General features: G+C 46.5%; 1 pseudogene; it reads right to left on the bottom strand.

The window, feature by feature from the left end:
- LOC120226036 overlaps positions 1 to 21,340 on the bottom strand; it is a 70,181-nt pseudogene that overhangs the window by 6,914 nt on the left and 41,927 nt on the right.

Below are 21,340 nucleotides of genomic sequence, written 5' to 3'. Positions count from 1 at the left end.
ACACAGAGCCTAGCACACGGCAGACACTCTTTAAGTGGCATCTCTTTTGTTGCTGTTATAATACCTTGAGCCAAGGAATTTGGGTAGCACCTGCTGAGTGGCCCTCAGATGGCCAAAAACAAATGAGGTGGGGGAGAAAGGGAAGGGGTGGGACAGACTACAGTCTCAGAGCCTTCCTGGACTTCCGCTCTGGTTTCAGTCTGTGAAGGAGTGTGAAAGAGACCCAGGATGTGGAGAATGACAGCTGCCCCACCAGCCCACCCCACTGTAGTCCCGGCACTGGAACACTGCCCTGCCCACCAGGTGTGGACACTGAAGGGAGCATCTGTGCACGCAGTTCCTGACAGACATTCTGCACCTACAGGCTTCCTGGCAGCCCTATGACTACCTCGCTGTGCGAGAAGCCTCCTGATCTCTCTCCTGTTTACCTGTGGTGATTTTTATGCTGGAATCTTTGCTCATGTTCCCCAGCTGGACAATGACGTGGTATTTTCCTCCAGGTTCCAACTTGTTAAAGGTGATTCCACAGTTGCGGGATTTTATTTTGTAGCTTCTGTCGCTCTTCCTTATTAGATCTTTAACTGCAACAGCATATAACTAGAACAAGAACAGACCTTAATGGTAATCAGAAACTTGGCATTTTTGGCTTTTTGTAATTCGTCGGTGAATGACATCACCTAAGTGCATCAGTGGCTGCGACCCATAGCAACAATGTTTTGAGCTCCACAGTCTGACTCAGATCTTTGGAAAGCCTTTGGGGTGGCCAGGTCCAAATCTGGAACAAGTATTCATTCCCAGAACTGTGCACAGAATTATCAACCTGACCCAAAACACAGTCCTAGGGCTGCCACATTTATTGTGGCATCAGCCAAGAAGTTGGAACAGGCAAGAAAAATCCAAACTCAGTGTTCAGTGTGTCTCCCTAGCTATGATAGTTTCAAGACATTGTCAGAGGAGATAATGAAAGGACAGAAAGCTCTGCTTGTTCTCGCCCCTAGCGTGCTTCTCACACATATGAATGCAAGAGGAAAATACGGGGGCAAGTGGTAGGCGCAGGAGACACTATCACCAAGAAGAGGCTGCAAGTCAAGGAGAGCCTTAGCTACCAAGGATCTAAAACCACCCACCTCAGGGCGCTCGGTCAGTTGAGTGTCCAACTTCGACTTGGTTCATGATCTCACAGTTTGTGAGTTGGAGCCCCACATCAGTCTCTGTGCTGACAGCTCGGAGCCTTGGAGCTTGCTTCGGATTCTGTGGTTCCCTTTCTCTCTGCCCCTCCCCCATTCGTGTTCTGTCTCTTTCTCTCTGTCTCTGCCAAAAATAATAAACATTTAAAATATTTTAAACACAGCATTTAAGAAAACATTTAAAAATAAAATAACACCACCTACCCCTAGGAAGAAGAGGGCAGCTTGGAGCAAAGGAAAACAGAAGTTGTTTTCCAGCATTAATGCCTCTTCTTTTAGACCAGGGGCCATCAAACCTTTTTGGTAAAGACTCAGATACAAAACCTTTAGGGTTTGAAGGCCAAACAGGACTCTACCATAACCATTCAATTTTGCCACGTGTAACATAGGTGAGATGTACACGAATGGTGACAGTTCACCTCTAATAAACTGCATATACAAAAGAAGGCGATGGCCTAGATTTGGCCTACAGGCATTTGTTTGCCAACCCTGCTTCAGAGGGTCAAGGAAAGGAAGGGGAGAAGTCAGAGAAGAAAGAGGGACAAACCAATGTGGCAGCTGGAAATCATGCATACATGGAGGCACCTACAAGGACCCCAGCTGTGGCCAGACAGAAATGGGGGTGAGACACCCTGCTGAGCTCCCACCACCAGGTCTATTTCCTGCCCCACTACAGGACCCCTTCTGTGCTCCCACACCGTGCCAAGAGTATGCATAGCTGGTCGGATGCCCGGCCCACTCACCAAGTCCTGGTCCAGAGAATCATATGAGGACTCCCACTTGATGATGGCTGAGGTTTTGCCGGTGTGAACCACATGCAGGTAACGAGGTGGGAGCCTATTGTCAGGAATCATCCTTACCATGAAGTAGTCAGAGGCCGACTGTAAGTAGGGCACCACCATACACACCTGAAACAATACCACGTGGACGCAGGCAGTCTGTGCTAAGCCATCCCCCCCCGCAACAAAACAGTGATACATGTATGCAATGAAGATTCAATCATTGCAAAAGAAGATACAAAATGTAAAATAACTCCCACCTAACCCAGATCTCTAATCCATTTCCCTAGAAGTATCACTGGTAACAGTTTTCTGTGCTTCCTTCCAGAAGTGTCCTGTGCATACATAAACACAGATCTTCATGTGTGTGCCTACAGATACACACTTCTATGTGCATGTACATGTACGTAGCCTGTTTTTCTCAATTATTTTTTTACAGAAATGAGAAAATATTACACATATTGTTAGGCTCTTCACTTCTTTCCCTTAATTATATAGCATAGAGATGTTTCCCCCTCTGTACAGAGCTCTGTTTCTTTTGAAGGGCTGCCTTGTATTTCATTGCAAAGATCAGCCACAATATTCTTACCCAATCTTGCCAGCCAGTTGTTTCAAATCTTCTGTTATCACAAGCAATAGTGTACCAAACACCTTTGTCCACAGATCTTGGCACACATGTAGCACATGTATGTGTGGGCTATGTTCTTAGAAGTGGAATCTGACAAAAGCGGTGTGTATCTATTCCTGTGAACCATTTGCCAAATTAGCCATCCCATGCCAGGGAAACTGGTTAAGGGGTCATTCATTCTGGTCAAGCAGGAACTTGATGCTTCCGCAGTACACTGTCCTCACACACTCAGATCCCAGAGTCATGCGACCAGCTCCCAAGGTCCAGGTCTGAGCTAGGCACCCAGGCTTTAAGCCATCCATGAAAAAAAGGGATGTTCTCTGGACTCCCTGGTATGGGAAAACTTACCAGAAACAGATACTGCTCGTCCCTACTGACAATGACTGTTTTGTTGTGGAGTGAAGTACTCAAGCTCTTCAGATTGCTATAGAGGTCAAGGAAGGACGTAGAATAGAAAATGCCGTAAACCTGTAAACAGGATGAAGAGGGCATCAGCTGAGCAGCCGGGGACTTCATTCTCTTGAAATCCCTCATCTATGCACCTGGGAACCGCTTCAGGGGAGCTCAGAAGAGAGAGGTCTTCATTCAGCATGTATTTCATCAGCATGTACAAAGAAGGTGCGCTGGGACACATATGGAACCCACACGGCATATGCTCTCTGTCCTCCTCGTTTTTGGAGGAAGGGAGAGCAAAGAAGAAAAACAGGCACAATTATAAATGACAAGTTCACGTACACAACAGGGGATGCTACAGGGAAAGACTCCACGAGAAGCCACGGAGAAGGGGGATGGGTCTCAGAGAGCAGGGGGCACCTGAAAAGCACTGACAGAGAAGGGGAGCTGAGCAGAAGTAAGGATGGGAAGGAAGCGAGGGCATTTGTGGAGAGAAGGGGAGGAGGGGAGGCAGCAGGGAGGACATGGGGAGGTGCCCAGAACCCACCAACTCTTCCTTTCCTCCTTAGGATCCTGGTTCTTGGTGAGAATTGCCACCTCGGAGAAAATTTACACTTCCCACCTCCCCGGAAGCTGGGAAGCCACGTGGCAAAGTTCTGGCCAATGAGCTTTAAGCAGGGGTGTCACGTGGGACCCGAGTGACGGCTCATTAAAATAGGGGGAGGAGCTCTCCCTCCAGCCCTCCTCCTGCCTGGAACACATGATGGTGTGGCTCCAGACCTCCCAGACCTTGAGGTGACCTTGAAGATGGATGCCACGGGCACCTTGGGTCCCAGATCAAACCTTGCTGCTGCTGTTCAAACCCAGGGCAGCAGAAGGATTCCACCTTCACTTTCTGCCCTGTGATATGTGGCCATTCTGAAACCCTGCTGATATGGGTGGAAAACTGGGAGTTTAAAGCAGGGATGGGGGATTTGATGGGCTTGCGGGGGAGGGGAGGGCTGCTGGCAGGTTTATAGCAGGGAAGGGGCAGTAGAGTGCTGAGGAGGCTTTCTCTCTCAGGTGGCATGAAAGCCTGCCTGGGCAGGTAGGACAGGAACTTGAAGAAGGCTCTACAAGTACAAAGAGGTGGGGGAACCGGAGGGCACGGCTCAGGAACGTGCATGGGGTCTTCCAAGGACCCCACAGCTATGCATTTTCTCCAACTGCTCAGTAGTCACAGCCAGAGAGGGGAAACCATATAGGGAAGGGGACGGGAAGCCATAAGGAGATGATAAACTGGCAGGAGGTGAGGAAAGAAAGAATTAGGGGGCTCGAGGGTGTCAGAGGCAAAGCAAATGGAGTAGGAATAGGAAAATGAGGGTGCTCAAAGCACAAGATGGGGCAGGGTTGGGGGCCTCCAGGCTCAGAAGCTGGCCTGGTTTCCATGGAGAGGCCCAGGGGCTGCTGGGAGTGGGGTGAGGTGGAGTGGCTCTGGCCAAGGGCCAAGAGAGGGCCCCAGGAGCCAAGGAGGCCAGGGTGCAAGAGGACCCCAGAGACGGACAGCAGTTGTGGCAGTTCCCATGGTGGAGAGAACAACGGTGAGTGATGAACTCCAGTCCTCAGTGGACTGAAGTCGGGAAGAAGCAGAGAGCTTCCTACAGGTGATTTCATGGGTCCCCTCACCCTCTGCAGGCTATGACGAGCAAGGACCAGCAGAACAGGCTACTTCTCTGAATCCACATGTAATTAGAGACCCTGAGGTCAAGGAATGTTCCAGGGTGCCGTGCACTAGGCCCTACTCTGCAAACATGCTTGGGTGTGACAAGGTGACCATGCCCCTGGCTGGGCATATAAGCAAGAAAGGCCCTTTGTGAGAAGGGTCTACTTCGAAGGAAACGGGGGTTCTGGGCCTGGCTCTGGGCATCTCATCTCTGTCTTGCCTCAGAATCAGGATCTGGAGCAACAAAAGGGCAGAGGCTGTCACATGAGCCAGCCCTGAGCTCAACCTGGTTTACGGTTTCCTCCAGTTTCAATTCTGGTGAGCCACTTGACCCCTCTGGGCCTTAGTGTCTTCACTGGTAAACTGAGAACACTGACCCCAGGGGCTGATGAAAGGATTATGTGATAGAAGAAGAATAAAATGTTCTTGGGATGCCTTACTTCTTTCTTCAAGGCTGACCTTATGATTACGATTACGTGCAAACCTTGGTTCGTTCCCCATTGCTCAGTCCCGCTCCAAATGCACACTGGAGATGGTATCAGAAGACAAGACACAGGCTTTCATCCTCACCAGTCACTGTGAGGACTCGCTAAGTCTCGCTTATTCATTTAGTTCTATGCGCTTCTCCATTTGGAAAACTCAGAAACCCTTCTCTTCAAGGAACCTACAAACTAGGGAGATAAATAACACATGGAAAACATAACGAAGATAAAGAAGTATCTAATGAAACAGTAGTCTGAATGGCACCAACTATAAATTTCTTGGGAGTTAATAAGAGAAAGAGATCAGGTAGAAGCCATTGGGACGATTGCAGACCAGAAGGACAGAAGGACTCCAGGAGGAGAAAGAGCATAAGCCAAGGTGCAGAGCCAAGAGGGAGTGAAAATGTGACAAGAACCTTGGGAAGGCCCATCTAAAAGCAAAGGAAAAGCACATTGAGGTGTTACAGGAAATAAAAACCAGCTTCAAAAAGGAAGCACAAATCTGATCATAGTGAGTCAAAATATATAAATAATGACCAAAAAAAGACCTATACAACGTGCAGTAGGGACAGTGGGATGAAGGGGGGAGGGCAGGCACATGTGGCAGAAGCAGCCCAAGAAGGCAACCTATGGGTGGGGGGTCACATAGGTGGGGAAGATTTGGAGGGGTCTGTTAGTCCTGCTGACGTCACCACACCCATGAGCCAAGATGAGTCAGCCATTACAGGAACATGGCCCCTTCTTCAAACTCACAGTCTCTTCCACAGGAAAGAGCATGCACATTTTTTCTCAAGTGCTGGGGTTGGGATGATGGGTGCCTCTAGAAGGTAATCCAGAACTGACCAAGAGGGCAGTTTCTATCTGGATGAGAAAGGAGGAAGCAATAACAGAGGAGAAAGCCCTCGCTCGGGCTACCTGATAGCCTAGCATCAGGGAACAGTCCATACTGACTCTGCAATGGTCAATCTGGCTAACTTACCACTTTCTTGGGGCCAGTCTGATTGATGGCCTTGGCTTTGAGGCTAGGAGTAGGTGGGTGGAGTCCTTTGGTCATGACATGCTCGAATGCCAGAGGACTATCCCCTAAATCAGTCTTGGCCCAGGCAGAAATCTCATAAGACATATGAGCAGTCAAATTGGTAACTAAAATCAGGGACAGGAAGATGTTGGGAGGGAGCTGGAGGCGTCAGTCAAGAATTTGTGTCTTGACAAGCCAAGAAATAGACTCTTAACTACAGAGAACACACTGACATCAGAGGAGAGGCGGGGTGGGGGTGGGGGTGCTGGGTGAACTAGATGATGGGAATTAAAGAACACACTCATCATGATGAGCACTGAGTAATGTATAGAATTGATGAATCACTAAGTGGTACACCTGAAACTAATATAACACTGGATGTTAACAATACTGGAATTAAAATTAAAAATTTAATTGAAAAAAGAATTTTTACCTTGCAATACAACACCCTATTTTTTAAGGTGTTGTCTTTTTTTTTTAATCTCTACCCAGTGTAGGGCTTTAACTCATGACCCTTAGATCAACAGTCACAGGCTGTTCGGACTGAGCCAGCCAGACGCCCTGATACCCGATTTTTTTTTTATGGTAATCTCTCAATTCAAGTGAGACTCAATTGCTATAGGATTTTCATTGTTTTACGAATTCATCCCAGAGTTATTTACTGATGACTCCTACAAATAACACACTTGCACGGGGCGCTGGGTACTCTCTTTATTTTTTTACTTTTATTTTTTTTTCATAAATAGTTTATTGTCAAGTTGGTTTCCAACAACACCCAGTGCTCAACCCCACAAGTGCCCATCACCTCTCCCTCCCCCCCACACCCATCAGTCCTCAGTTTGTTCTCAGCATTCAAGAGTCTCTCCCTCTCCCCCACTATTCCCCCCTTCTTCTCCCCCACAGTCCTCCGTTAAGTTCCTCCTAATCCTCCTATAAATGCAAAATATGGTAGGTGTCCTTCTCTGCCTGACTTATTTCACTATCTTAAAATTTGTATGGAACCACAAAAGACCCCAAATAGCCAAAGTAATATTGAAAAAGAAAACCAAAATGGGAGGCATCACCATCCCAGACTTTAGCCTCTACTACAAAGCTGTGATCATCAAGATAGTATGGTATTGGCACAGAAACGGACACATAAACCAATGGAATAGAATTGAGAACTCAGAATTGGACTGAAAAGTATACAGCCAACTAATCTTTGGCAAAGCAGGTAAGAGTCCAGTGGAAAAAAGACAGCCTCTTTAACAGATGGTGCTGCTGCTAGGAATTTACCCAAGGGATACAGGAGTGCTGATGCATAGGAGCACATGTACCCCAATGTTCATAGCAACACTCTCCACAATAGCTAAAACATGGAAAGAGCCTAAGTGTCCATCCACGGATGAATGGATCAAGAAGATGTGGTTTATCTATACGATGGAATACTACATGGCAATGAGAAACAATGATATCTGGCCATGTGTAGCAACATGGATGGACCTTGAGGGTGTTATGCTGAGTAAAATAAGTCAAGCAGAGGACAGTTACCATATGTTTGCACGTATAGGAGGATAAGGAGGAACTTAACGGAGGACCATGAGGGAGAAGAAGGGGGGAAATAGTGGGGGAGGGGGAGAGAGGCAAACCATGAGAGACTCTTGAATGCTGAGAAACAAACTGAGGGCTGATGGATGTGGGGGAGAGGGGGGAGATGGGAATGGAGGAGGGCACTTGTGGGGATGAGCACTGGGTGTTATATGGAAACTAACTTGACAATAAAGTATTTGTAAAAACATAAATAAATAAATTTTAAAAATGCTAAAAATTTTAAAAAAAAATAATTATATAGAAAAAACTTTATCTTGGTGATGAATATTCCAAGTTTTAAAGTTTTAAAAATTTTGCTTGTCAATTTAAATGTCTTTTTATCATTTCATGTTCTAAATCTCTAATAAACAAAAGAGATTAAGAAACAATTAAAAAAAAACAGATGGTGCTGGGAGAACTGGACAGCAACATGCAGAAGAATGAAACTAGATCATTTTCTCACACCATACACAAAAATAAACTCAAAATGGATAAAGGACCCGAACGTGAGACAGGAAACCATCAACACCCTAGAGGAGAAAGCAGGAAACAACCTCCTTGACCTCCACCACAGCAATTTCTTATTTGACACATCCCCAAAAGCAAGGGAATCAAAAGCAAAAATAAAGTATTGGGACAAGATTAAAAGCTTCTGGGTAGTCTCTTTAAAGCTGACCATCTGAGGGGCCCCTGGGTGGCTCATTCAATTGAGGTCTGACTTTAGCTCAGGTCATGATCTCACAGTTCATGGGTTCGAGCCCCACATTGGGCTCTGTGCTGACGGCTCAGAGCCTGTAGCCTGCTTCGGATTCTGTGTCTCCCTCTCTCTCTGCCCCTCCCCTGCTCACTCTCTCTCTCTCTCTCTCAAAAATAAATAAACATTTAAAATTTTTTTTTAAGTTGTGTCCAAGAATATTTAAAGTGACTAAAAATTCTTAAAACTTGATATTAAGTGAAAAAGGCAGGATATAAAACTACAGTTGTGTCTAGGACACAGGTTTGAACCTGCGTGGGCCCACATGTACATGCGGTTTTTATAATCTGATACTGTAAGTGTATGCTGGCCTTTCCTTATGATTTTCTTAAGAACACTTTTTTCTAGCTTACTCTATTGTAAGAACACAGTATATAATACATGCCACATAACAAAATATGTGTTAATTGACTGTTCATGTTATTGGCAAGACTCCTGGTAGACAGCAGGCTGTTAGTAGTTAAGTTTTAGGGGAGTCCAAACTTATATGCAGATTTTCAACTGGATCAGTGTCCTCTAACCCCTGACTGTTCAAGGTCAGCTGTGTTCAAATGAAGTCTATTTCAGAAAAGAACAACTGCACTTAGAGTGGCTGCTATTGCAAGGATTAAAGAAGAAAGTGCTTGGGGCGCCTGGGTGGCTCAGTCAGTTAGGCGTCTGACTTCAGTTCAGGCCATGATCTCACAGTTTGTGGGTTCGAGCCCCGCGTCAGTCTCTGTGCTGACAGCCAGCTCAGAGCCTGGAACCTGTTTCAGATTCTGTGTCTCCCTCTCTCTCTCTGACCCTACCCTGCTCATGCTGTCTCTCTTTCTTTCTCAGAAATAGATAAAAACATTAAAAAGAAAAAAAAAAGTGCTTAAAAAAAACAAAAGAGCACTTGGCACAGTGTCTTGCATCTAGCTAGCCCTAATATATTTCGGGCAAGGGACAAGACGATGACTGTTTCTGATCCTGCCGATTTCTATGGGTGTGACACTGAGACAATGAGATCACAGCCCCAGAGATTAGAAAGATGCAGGTTCTGAAGCAGAAGCTTTCTGAGGGAATTACTATGAAACTTGGGTTCTCAGCCACAAAATGAGCACATCCCACAGAATTATTACTGGAGTTACATAAAGTGCCTAGGTTATAAAGAATGCCTAGGTAAATGCCTATACATGGTAGATGCACAGATATAAGAGGGACTGGTGTAACTTCTTCCCTCCTCCCTTAGCCCAGTTTCCTTGTCCATTCATTCAATAAACGTGCCGTGAATACCAACTATACACCACGCCGTCTGGACCTCGCATTAGCAAAGCAATAGGGAACCAATGCCAGAAAAGAAAGGCAGGTAACTCACTCTCAGAACTTTCTCTTGTAGCTAAAGAATCATAAGTAGATGGTTAATCTAGCTTCTTTCCAGTTTTTCCTCTTTGAAGTCTCCAACTTCCATAAGAGCCAATAAGCTAGAGAAGGGGGCTGAGAAGCCACCAAGTGGACCCACCCCTCCCCGGAGGCAGGGATCATTTACAGTCTCTTCCCTTGGCCCTCCCACAATGGCAATCCACTTTCCAGGTGGCCCACACACAAACTCTGCTGCCACGAAGTATCAATCTCCTTCTTCCTCCCTGCTCACACACCAACTAGCTCCAAGGTGTTACCTTTGTGTGATAAGATGCTCCCCCAGAAGTTCAAAGTGATCTTCTCTTGTTTGTGGGCATCAAATTCCCAGAAGAGGTTCACCACATAGCTATTCACCTGCCAAGAACCAAGAAACAGGTTACAAGAACGGTACATGGTCCGGGAGCACAGCAAACACAAAATGCACCACTTGGCCACTGTTGCTTTCAGTATCTCCTTTCTTACAGGTTGTTCTTATGATCTTTAGGCTGCTTCCATGTGTGCAATCGCTGAATAGTTATACAGTGCCTACTTCTAAAAACAGGTGTGCCTGGGTGCCTCAGTCAGTAAGTGTACAACTTCGACTCAGATCATGATCTCTTGGCTCGTGAGTTTGAGCCCCATGTCCGGCTCTGTGATGACAGCTCAGAGCCTGTGTCTCCCTCTCTCTCTGCTTCCCCCCACTCATGCTCTGTCTCTGTCTCTCAAAAATGAATGTTAAAAAATTTTTTTAAACAAACATGAGACTATGTAGAATATAAAATATGGGCTTGATGAAATCAAGAACACTGATGCAGAATAAAAGGACAAGAACCAACTCATAAAGGCAGAAAAGGAAAATCTTTAAAGATAATTACGTTATGGTAATTAAGGATAACTCTTAGCTCAGGCCATCCTTGTGGTCAAGGCCAAGAGGTTGATACAAAAGGGGCTCCCTTTGAGCTCTTATTGTCTAACAGGAGCAAATTTACCCATATGTCAGGAAAGCCTACCTTTTTGAAGTCCCGAGCTCATAAAGGGATTCGATCTAAAGATCTTTAAACACAGGACAACAGCAAAATATAAAAATGCTTTCATGACCAAAAACTGGAACATAGACCGTATTTATGTCAAGGCCATTTCTTACATCAATGGTCTCTGAAGCCAAGGGCAGGTGCCACCAAACTGTAGCCCAGTAAATGGCACAAGGGGCTCTGAAGGCTGTCTGTCCCACCATGGCTTCACGGACAGGGAGGGAAATGAGGCAAAGCAGACAAGAAAGAACACTATGACTTGGAAAACCACAGGCACGCAGAGAAGCTTGGCAGGGCCAGCTTCCCAGGCAGGCCTCGCAGAGCTACCAAGAGGGGGGGCACCAGAAGGGGAGGGCGCATGGTGGTGGCTATGAGGGGCATGTTTCTAAGGTATCCGACTCTGTCTTCCCCTGTGGAAACCTCTGCGTTAGTGCTTCGCACTAGGAAATCCAGTAAAGCTGAAAATTACAGGGCATAGATATTCTGTTAACACCAACTCTTTATTTGCACTATAGCTGTGAACCATTTAATTATATGTTTTTAAAAAAAAAAAGGTGGGGGGAAAGACACAGGGCTGAGGCAGAACAATTACGTGTGAAGACTCACATTGCTCTTCATGGGAGAAGGAACCAACCTAGTGGTGGTATTTTGGTTGTACTGGATCGAATCATTCGTTTTCCTTCATCTTGCTGCCCCATGCATCACCGGCTCCATACAAAGTAGAGCCCCACCTACTGCTCTTTTGAAATTCCAATGTTAGGTTGATGTCACCATCCAAGGTCAGGGTGAAGCTGAGAGAATTCTCACTGTAGCTGTCAATGCTGATCTCTGGTGGTGGAATCACTGAAAACAAAGAGGAATTAAAAAAGAGAAAGCACATGATGAAAAGTGAGGAAGGCACAGGACTCAATAGTTTTCAACTCGACAGATATAGAGATCTTTGTAGTTGGGAAAGAAAGAGCAGTTCTTGGGCTGCTTCCACTCGTCTCTTTTACCACTGTTGTCCTGAAGCTGAGGTTGGGTCCACAGTTGCCTGGCAAACACATAACTCTCTTGGCTAAGGCAGCCCTCCTGGCAGTTAGGTCCAGCAGAAAAGTTCCAGTATGTAAATGCCCCTGAAAGCCTAGCCACAGCCTGGTTCTGAAACCTGCTGGGATCAGAGAAAGCGCCACATTTATTGGCACTAAGGGAGTCCTAGAGGCCTCAAGTTCTCTTCAAAAGTTGAGGGCAGGCCAGATCATAAGGCATTAGTTGTAAATGCATGTGTGTCAAAATGGAAACCACGTGGCCTCTGGAGTCTGGCAACCCTGAGTTCAAATTCCCATTTTGGACACTTAACAACTATAACTGGAGGCAACTTACTTCTCTTCATACTAATGTTAACTCAACCAATGTGCCTTTTCTTTCCATTTCCAGTAAAGTCCCACCTAGGACAGAAGAAGGAGATAGTAAATCACGGGCATTCTCAAAAAAAAACAACAACAACAACAACAACAAAAAAAAAACAGAGCCCAAGCTGAGCACTGGGTGCAGGGAAGGAGAGGGCATGAAAAGAAAGTGGTAGAGAGAAAAGACCCATCTCAGTGCAAGTGATGAATATGGCACTTATCATTCAGAAGGTCTGTCCACAAGATGGCGGACCATGCTCTGCCAGCCATAATCCAAAGGGCTTAATGGGATCGCTATGATCAAAAGACAATATTTTAATATTGGACTCGTATACATGGACTCATATACTTGACTTTTTAGGATGTGTGCCTCTTATACAGGCAAGGCAAGAGACACTTGACAGAGAGGATAAGATATCATAGTAAAAGATAAAAGATGTACCAAATTCTGGAGGAGTCCCTCCAGATGATCAATCATGTAATGACAGTGGGCATGCAGAAGGAAAAAGGATATTAAGGGCAAGAAGAAGAAAGGATATTAGGGGTTTCAGGCCGCCGACTCGGAGCAAAATAGTGTGGGTGCTGCTATAAAGTCAACCTGAATTATAATCTCAGTGACTGGGGATAGGTCACAATCCTTTCTGAAGCGCAGTTTCCTTAGCTACCAAATGAGCGTAGGAATACTTAAAGGAATGGTAAGTTTTAAGGCAGATCAATTCATGTAAAACAAACATGGTGCTTAGTATCCAAGTAGTATACAATATACTCGATCTCATGCACTCAATGAGACACATTATGTTATTAATCTATGACATCAAGAGATAAAGGTGGTGCTTCTGGCTGATGCCATTGCCGTGTCTGTCCTGTGGGTTACATCACAACAACACAGTATCACAGTCAGAACACAACATATGCTTTGTGACTCGGTGCACCGTGGCCTCTTGCATGTGCCTGAACTAAACAAAACCTGTATGAGCTAAGGCTCACCATCAAAATCATACAGAAGAAGTTTAAGACACCTTCCAAAGCAGGTGTGATTTGTGTTTAGGGAATTCTAGGTACATGTTCTATTGCTGACCTTTCAGGGTCCCTACTTTTCAATAGGTACGGCCAACATACTCTAATCGGTTTTGCAGAGGGAAACGACAACACAATAAAAACCCCAGGGGGGTGTGAACTCAGTCCACTTTTTCTAATTACCCATAAGCACCCTGTTACAAAGTGGCTGGCTTCAGTATGTGTGGCTTCCTCTTGCTCAGATCTCAATGAGCCCAAATTTTAAAGGTAACCAAACAGTAAGTCTCCATAACCCGTAACCTATTTCTCACAGGCTTGGGTTAAAGTAAAACCCCCCAATTGCATTCCATGAGACACTTCTGTCCAGAAACAAAAGCTGCGAGTGCCAAGGCTAAGATCAGGAACCTACTGGGAAGCACGAGCCACAGTCCGTCTCCCTAGGTATGCCAGGAGCCTCCGTTTAACTGCTTTAATTCATTCTTTCATCGACTTTCATCGGTTCGCCCCCAACGCCAGGGACATGAGGGTGGAGGAAACCAGGCTGGGGCGCTGTGCTCGCAGGGACACGTGCAAGCCGGGACAGCATGGCAGGGGTATGTGTCTCGGCCCAGGGGAGGCAGGGCAGCCCAGTGGAGAAAGGCATAGGCTTTGGAGTTGGATCCCAGCCCTCTACCCTTTACTGACAGTGTGGGAAGTGACTTCACTTTCTGGTTCTTGATCTGTTCCTATGGGTGCTGTGAGGGTGCTAAGGGTTCTGTGAGATGGGCTAATGGGTAAAGGCAGCGAGTGCTTGGAGTGACCAGCCCTTGGCAGGCAGTCAGCTATCTCTAGGCTCCGCTCTGGTGCTAGGAACCACCACTTCCACACCATTTGTCAGCGCCACTGGGGAAGTCGCAAAGTTCAGCCTGGTGTTCTTAAAGACACCATCAATGGAATAGACAAAATCACCTGTACCTTTCGTGAGAAGGAAGAAGTCTTTTGGTTTTGGATACGGTGTATGAGGATAAGAGCTGCACATGAGGGATTCAGAAATCCCTTTGTATGTTTGCATGGTTACAAACCCTCAGGTCAAGAGGAGGAGGAGGAAGGCATTCAGCGGTCACCCGAAGAAACTTTGTATCTAAGGTAGTATGGAAACACCTGGACATGGGTGCTCATGGGGGAGAAGGAGGTTGTGTGAAGATTTCCCATCTAGCATCTCCATTGCCCAGTCATACTGAAAGTTATTTCCAAAGGGATTCTCTCTTCTCTATATCTGCAAACCCTGGACTCATTCACCTTTTCCTTTGACAGTGGTTATGGGTTTAGAATCGCACCAGTTTCCAACTCCACAGCTAGTCACCGCAGCCACCTTTTCAAATCAGAGCATGAATTAGTAGAAAATAAAGGCAACGCACCATACAGCAAGGGTCCCAAGTGAGCTACGGGGCTGAGACTGCGGCATCGAGGGTGGCAAACATTCTACACAGAGGGACCCACGACACTCAGAGGCCCCAGCAACTGAAACAAGGGCTAATGAGAGGAACCTGGGCAAAGGGGGCTGTGACAGTGAGGACTTGATGGCATTTGTGTAGACTGATGGATGTCAAGGTTCTTCTAAAGGACAATGGGGTACGTGTGCGTGTGGAGGCATGGGTCCTTACAGACACACATATGGAAAACAATAATGAGAAAACGATCAGGGTCATGGAGTCTGTGTGTGCACGTAAGGGTCCCAACAAACATGTTCTGCACAGAATCTCTCTCTTCTCTGCTAAAGGTATTAGTAATATATTGCTTAAGATCCCTGCAGCATCAGCTTATAAATTCCAAGACCATAGCTCTGCAGCATGCACCTGAGAATCAGCAGAAAGGTGGTTAAGTGCAGAAGTGTGGGAACTGGAATGCTAGCAGAAAATCTGGATGAGAAGTAGGAAAGCTACATTTACCATAAACTCTCGGTTATCTGAGGGAAGTCTGATTTCAAGTTCTCTGTGGCACCAGTTTAAGATGCTGAAAGAAATGATGGCCTCCCAGAGCAAGGGGTTGGGTATTTAGCAGAGTAAGTACTAAGTCCATAAAGGTGAGCATGTAGCTCTCACACTCTAAGGCTGCCTGGATGGCTGAAATGGGTGCTAACACTCACTCTGATGGTGCACAGGGCATTGACCAGTAAATTCTCTATTTCGCTGAAGTTACTAGTAGCCCTCTGGGATGCCCACACCTTGGAAGCACTCCTGCTGTATTCCACCTGAAGCGAGAAGAAAAAATTATTAGGTACCCGATGGTCAGGGACTTCCTGATACCTGACAAGGAGACAGGAGGAGAGAGGGGGTTGGGGGGTAAAATGCTCTAATGGGCGGACCGCTATTTACCAGGCTATCCCTAATCCAAGCGTTAGTCGCACAGAACATGCTTCTGCACTCACAGTCTCTTGGTCACATGGTTGCAAGTGCAGATGCTTACAATGTACCCTTGAATGAGGCCATGCGTGTGGACTGGAGGAATCCAGTGGGCCACAATCACGCCTTCTTCTTCCCTGTGGAGAGACAGCTGCAGGTTTCAAGGGGCGTCTGGCACTAGAAGAGAGGCAACGCAGGGTTAGAGCCCATCTGCATGTTGGTAAATGGGAGGAACTTTCCTGAGATTGAAAACAAAGACTAGAAAGAATCTAGAGCCAGCGTTGGGAAGAAGCCACTGGCAAAGGCTGTGAGCTTGGCCTTCTCATCGACAGACCTTTCCTCTCTTCCAGAATGCGAGGTGTGCTGTGCACAAACCAGATTGCAGCTTCGTCGTGTGTGATGTAGGTGTGCGGCTCACCAGGGCTGCAGGAATGAGTCACCTGCAGGCGTTAGACATCCAAAACTGAGATCCTAATTGCCAAGCACAGCACCTGCTGCCTTGAGTCCTCTCTCACACAACCCTAGCACCATGGGCCTGGCCACAGAGGAGCAAGACTTTCTAACATTCTGTACCCAAATGAATAGGATCACTTTCAAAGCAGGCTTCTGCATTACTTTAGCATGGGCACCGCCAAGACATTTCTGGATCTTCCCTTTTGTGACTGCCTTCAAGAGCCGAGTGAGAAGCCATTCAGGAAAACCGGCTACAAAACTTTCTGGGCAGGGGCACCTGGGTGGCTCAGTCAGTTAAGCGTCCAACTTCAGCTCACGTCATGATCTCACGTTTGTGGGTTCGAGCCCCACATCGGGCTCTGTGCTGACAGTTAGCTCATAGCCCGGAGCCTGCTTCAGATTCTGTGTCTCCCTCTCTCTCTGACCCTCCCCTGCTCATGCTGTCTCTATCTCTCTCTCAAAAGTAGATAAAATATTTTTTAAAAAGCTTTCTGGGCAAACTTCATTCTGGGCAAACTTATCCATGTGGATAAGCCACAAACAATGAATATTATGGGCTGAACTGGTGCCCCTCCATTCCTCACACACACACACACACACACACACACACACACACATGCACGCACATGTACATACACACACACAGAGGCAGAAAATACTATCTACAAACCAAGGAGAGAGAGGCCTCAGAAGAAAAATCCCTGCAAGCACCATGATCTTGGACTCCCAGCCTCCAGAACTGTGGGAAGATAGATTTCCGTCATGTAAGCCACCCAGTCCACATCACTTTGTTACAGCAGTCCCGGAAAGCCAATACAATGAATATTCATCAACTACCAGTGGTCGGCAAGCCTTCCAAGGGCAGGACTATGCCTCATTCTCCTGAAGTTCCCATATCTAACATAACGCCTGAGCAGTACTAGGTGCTCAGCTAATTATCTGTGGGAAGAAAATGAATGAGTGGGGTATTTCAAAGATAGCTCTGTGGTGTCAAAAATTTAGCAAAAGTCTTCCTTCATGGCACCATCCCGCTACCTGAGCTTCCATTTTGTTAGGCCAAGCAGTCTGACAGCATCTTAAACCAAAGCTAGCCCCTCACACAAGCACATGCCCCAGAAAGCAGCCTACAGAGACACAATCAAATCTGAGTTCCTGATACGACTTCCCAGCAGCCCGTGTGATCAATGGTCCCCCCTCGCCTCCCTGGACCTCCCCCTTAGGCGCTCCACAAAACTTTGCTCCCCTTTTTGTCTTGAATTGACCAATGTGGCCTTAGCATAGGAACCCCAATGTACTGCACCCATAAATCCTAAAAAGGGTATGTGCCCAGGACCTGCCACTCTCTCTGCCTGCACCCTGCATTCCTCCTGCCCACGTGTTCTTCCTCAGTAACCTACAAATGATAAACCTCTCTGATCCATTCTTCTTTGTCGTCTTCTGCTGACCATCTGGCACCCCGGGGCTCTGCTGAACACACGTTGATCTAACAAAGTCATATACACATGCACTTTCCTGCTTTCTGCAGGCTCATCTGATAGCCATCCAACCCTAGTGCTGGAATCACCCATTTCTTTAAGGAGCCCTGGTCTTCTTTTTTTGAAGAATGGCACGGAAACCTAGGTCTTAGTGACAGGTGCGCTTGCTGCTACTGCAGACTCCTCTCTCTGTCTTGGCCTTCTTAGCTGACAAAGCGTGGAAATAAGCACATGTACACCAACCGGCCCAGATACACCTATCTATTTCATGTGTGACCATCTGCACGGACATTAAGATCAACGTGAGTTCATAGCAATGTCTCTAACCACAATCCAAGTGTAAGCACTAGCATTGGTAAATGAAGAAGAAGTGCATAGTCACCCAGTGTCAGCTGCTGTCGAAGGAGAAGGTGCAGGGAATTCTCTAGGATACGTGAGTTTCGGTAAAATTTCTCTAAAACTTAGTCTCAATACTTTTGACATGCCTCATGTTTTCGCAATGATGATATCACAATCCCAAATACTGGTAAATACCTGAGATGGAAGGTAAGGACAGTAACAAGATAAGAAATGCAAAAGGAGGCAATGTTGGGCACAATCTGAAATTAACTTAAGGGAGAAAAACGTTACAGAACATAATGAGACTACACAGTCAACCACTCAGGTGGGACCATAAACCTTCACCACAAAGGCACATGTAATTATGTTCCCACACTGGTGAGCATCCTTGAGGGACTCTGAAAACCCCATTTAAGTTCTTGTGCATGCCATAAAAATAAATTGTAATATTCACATTCTTCCGGTGTCCTCAGAGTCATGAAGTCATTGGTGTTGTGCACCTTGCTCAGACACTGGACCTGGACTTTAACCTGATATGTGGTGTCTGGCTTGAAGACTTTCAATATCGTGCTTGTTTTATTGCTGTGGGTCTCCACAGTCTTCCATATGCCCTCTCCAATTACTCTGGCCAAAGTAATAAAGATGCCGTCACGTGAGAACAGTGTAGGGATGTGGGGTGCCTGCCCCAACGAGTGGGGAACCACGGTGCGCATGCCACATGAGTTTACAGAAGATCCGGTGGTAGTTAAGGACACTGTTTTCTTCTCCCACAGCCAAGATGGGACTCACCTGTAGTAGACATTATAGACACAAGAGGCAGAGGGCATTTTCTTGGGCTGTATCCAGGTCAAAGTTACATTCCCAGAGAAGTCAGCTGTCCACTGAAGGTTCTGTACTTCGTATACAGTGAGTTCATCATCTAGAGAGATGGAGAAAAGGGGATGGAATGTGGAATCCTTGGACTTCAAAGGAACAAAGAGTTCCTTTGATTTTTAGGCCCACCTACCATGATCTAGATGGACAAACCGCTGTCATCATCTTAAGACATTCCAGAAAAAGAGTTTAAACCTTCCTGTACAACCTCCCCCAGAGTCTTCTAAATATCCAGTCATGAAATTTTCATGATATTTCACCTCCTTGTCTACAGTGAGATCAGCTGTTTCTCAACAACAACAACAAAAAAAACTACAGGTCCAGGGAACAGTGTCATAGCAGGATCCATTACTGCTACAGACTGAATGTTTGTGGGACCTCAAAATTCATATGTTGAAACCCCAACATTATGGTGTTAAATGTTTGGGGGGTGTTTAGTCCATAAGGATGGAGTCCTCGTGAATGAGATTAGTGTCCTCATCAAAGCCACCCCAGAGGCTCCCTCACCCCTCCCACAGTGTGAGGACACAGAGAAGACCACCATCTGTGATCCAGGAAATGAGCCCTCACCAGACATGGAATCTGCTGGTGCTTTGACCTTGGCTTCCCGCCTCCAGGGCTGTGAGAAGTTTCTATTGTTTATAAGCCATTTGGTCTTTGGTGTCCTGTTACGACAGCCCAAAAGGACCAGGACACTCTCCCAAAACATTCCACACACAAAGACTGAGTTCGCCCCACCACAAAGCCTCGGGCTCTGGAGGCATGGTGCATCTACACGAGGTGGGACATACATGGAAAACAAATCCTTCATAGGGATGAGTTCAAGCTCCAACAGAGGCAGGACAAGCCTCACTTCACTGGGTGCTCCAACACTGGGCAAAAAGCAGTCTCCTCTTCAGACTGAGGAGAGGCTCCCAAGGAGGACTGCTGGAGTGGAGCAGGGGAGAGCTGAGGTCCCGCCCAAGGCCCCAGGGGTGGTGGCACTCACCACTACAGCACCTCTTGTCACTCTTCTCTGAGCAGTCCAGGAAGCCATCGCAGTGCTCCAAGAGCACTATGCAGGCCTCGCCATCCTCACACATAAACTCCATGCTCATGTAAGTCAAGGTTCTATGTGTGGCAACAACACAGGGAGGGCCACGTTGTGGTAATGGTTTGTCGTGTTTAGGAAAAGGGGTCTGCATTCTCCGAACAAGTCAACTTCTGATTCAAAACATGCTTCTGGGGGCGCCTGGGCAGCTCATTAGGTTATTTGTCCAACTTCGGCTCAGGTCACGATCACATGGTATGTGGGTTTGAGCTCCACGTTGGGCTTTGTGCTGACAGCTCAGAGCTTGCAGCCTGCTTCGTATTCTGTGTCTCCCTCCCTGTTTCTTCTCCGGCTCACTCCCTTCCTCCCTCTCTCTCAAAAATAAATGAACACAAAGGGGCGCCTGGGTGGCTTAGTCGGTTAAGCGTCCGACTTTCTCTTAGGTCATGATCTCGCGGTTCGTGGGTTCGAGCCCCGCGTCGGGCTCTGTGCTGACTGCCAGCTCAGAGCCTGGAGCCTGTTTCAGTATGTGACTCCCTCTCTCTCTGACCTTCCCCTGCTCACGCTGTCTCTCTCTCTCTCCTAGAAATAAATAAAACGTTAAAAAAATAAATTAATTAACACTAAAAAATTTAATTAAAAATTACGCCTCCAGGATGAGGAGCGGTAACACCCACACAGGCAACACAATGCCTCTTTGACAGTAACAATTGGACTCTGTCTTCAGAAAGGGCAAGAGCTTTGAAGTCAAATGATGTAGCGTGTATGCAGGTATTTACAAGCTCCACAATGATTCACCAGAACTGGCCACAGTTGGATGCTTCTGTTCTAGGACAAGAACTAGGCCATTTTCTATCTGAAACACCGCATCCATCTCTGAAAACCACACTTGGAGATGCAGGAAGAAAAAACCGGATAATGTTCCCACCAGAGAACAAGGACGGCAATAGGAATGGATACGGGATCGAGAGATAATGTTGCTAGAGATGAAGAGACCCAGGGGTGGAGGCAGGGTGTAATGTTGTAACAACCATCCTCAATGGCGAGTGCTCATGTGAAGGAAGAATTAAAGACTTTGCTTGTCTCTGGTGTGGAAGTATAGACTGCAATTATACTTTTAAAAGAGCTCTCTACTAGAGTAATTCGCAATGAGAGAAAGGAAATGTGAGGCTTCTTACAAACCATAATCCTCCATCTCCTGGAAAATCATTGTATTATCAAGCTCTGTTATATGCTGAGCAGAAACTGGTTTGATTTGGGGAAGTTGTAAGGAGAGCCTGGTTACAAATAAAACTGCATTAGAGCATCTAGAAAATGTTTGAGACCCACCAATATAAGAAACTCAGATGGAATTCATCCTCCCATCTATCCATCCACCTAACCACCCACTTACCCATTTACTCATCCAGGAAGCCAGCAACCCATTATCCACATACCCACTCACCAACCATCTACTCATCATCCAGCCAGCCAGCCACC

Source organism: Hyaena hyaena, unplaced genomic scaffold (genome assembly GCF_003009895.1).
Source record: "Hyaena hyaena isolate Hyena2069 unplaced genomic scaffold, ASM300989v1 scaffold_1565, whole genome shotgun sequence".
In the NCBI taxonomy this organism is placed as follows: domain Eukaryota; kingdom Metazoa; phylum Chordata; class Mammalia; order Carnivora; family Hyaenidae; genus Hyaena; species Hyaena hyaena.
The sequence above is the reverse complement of the archived record's forward strand: the minus strand, read 5'-3'. Positions and strand labels throughout refer to the sequence as shown.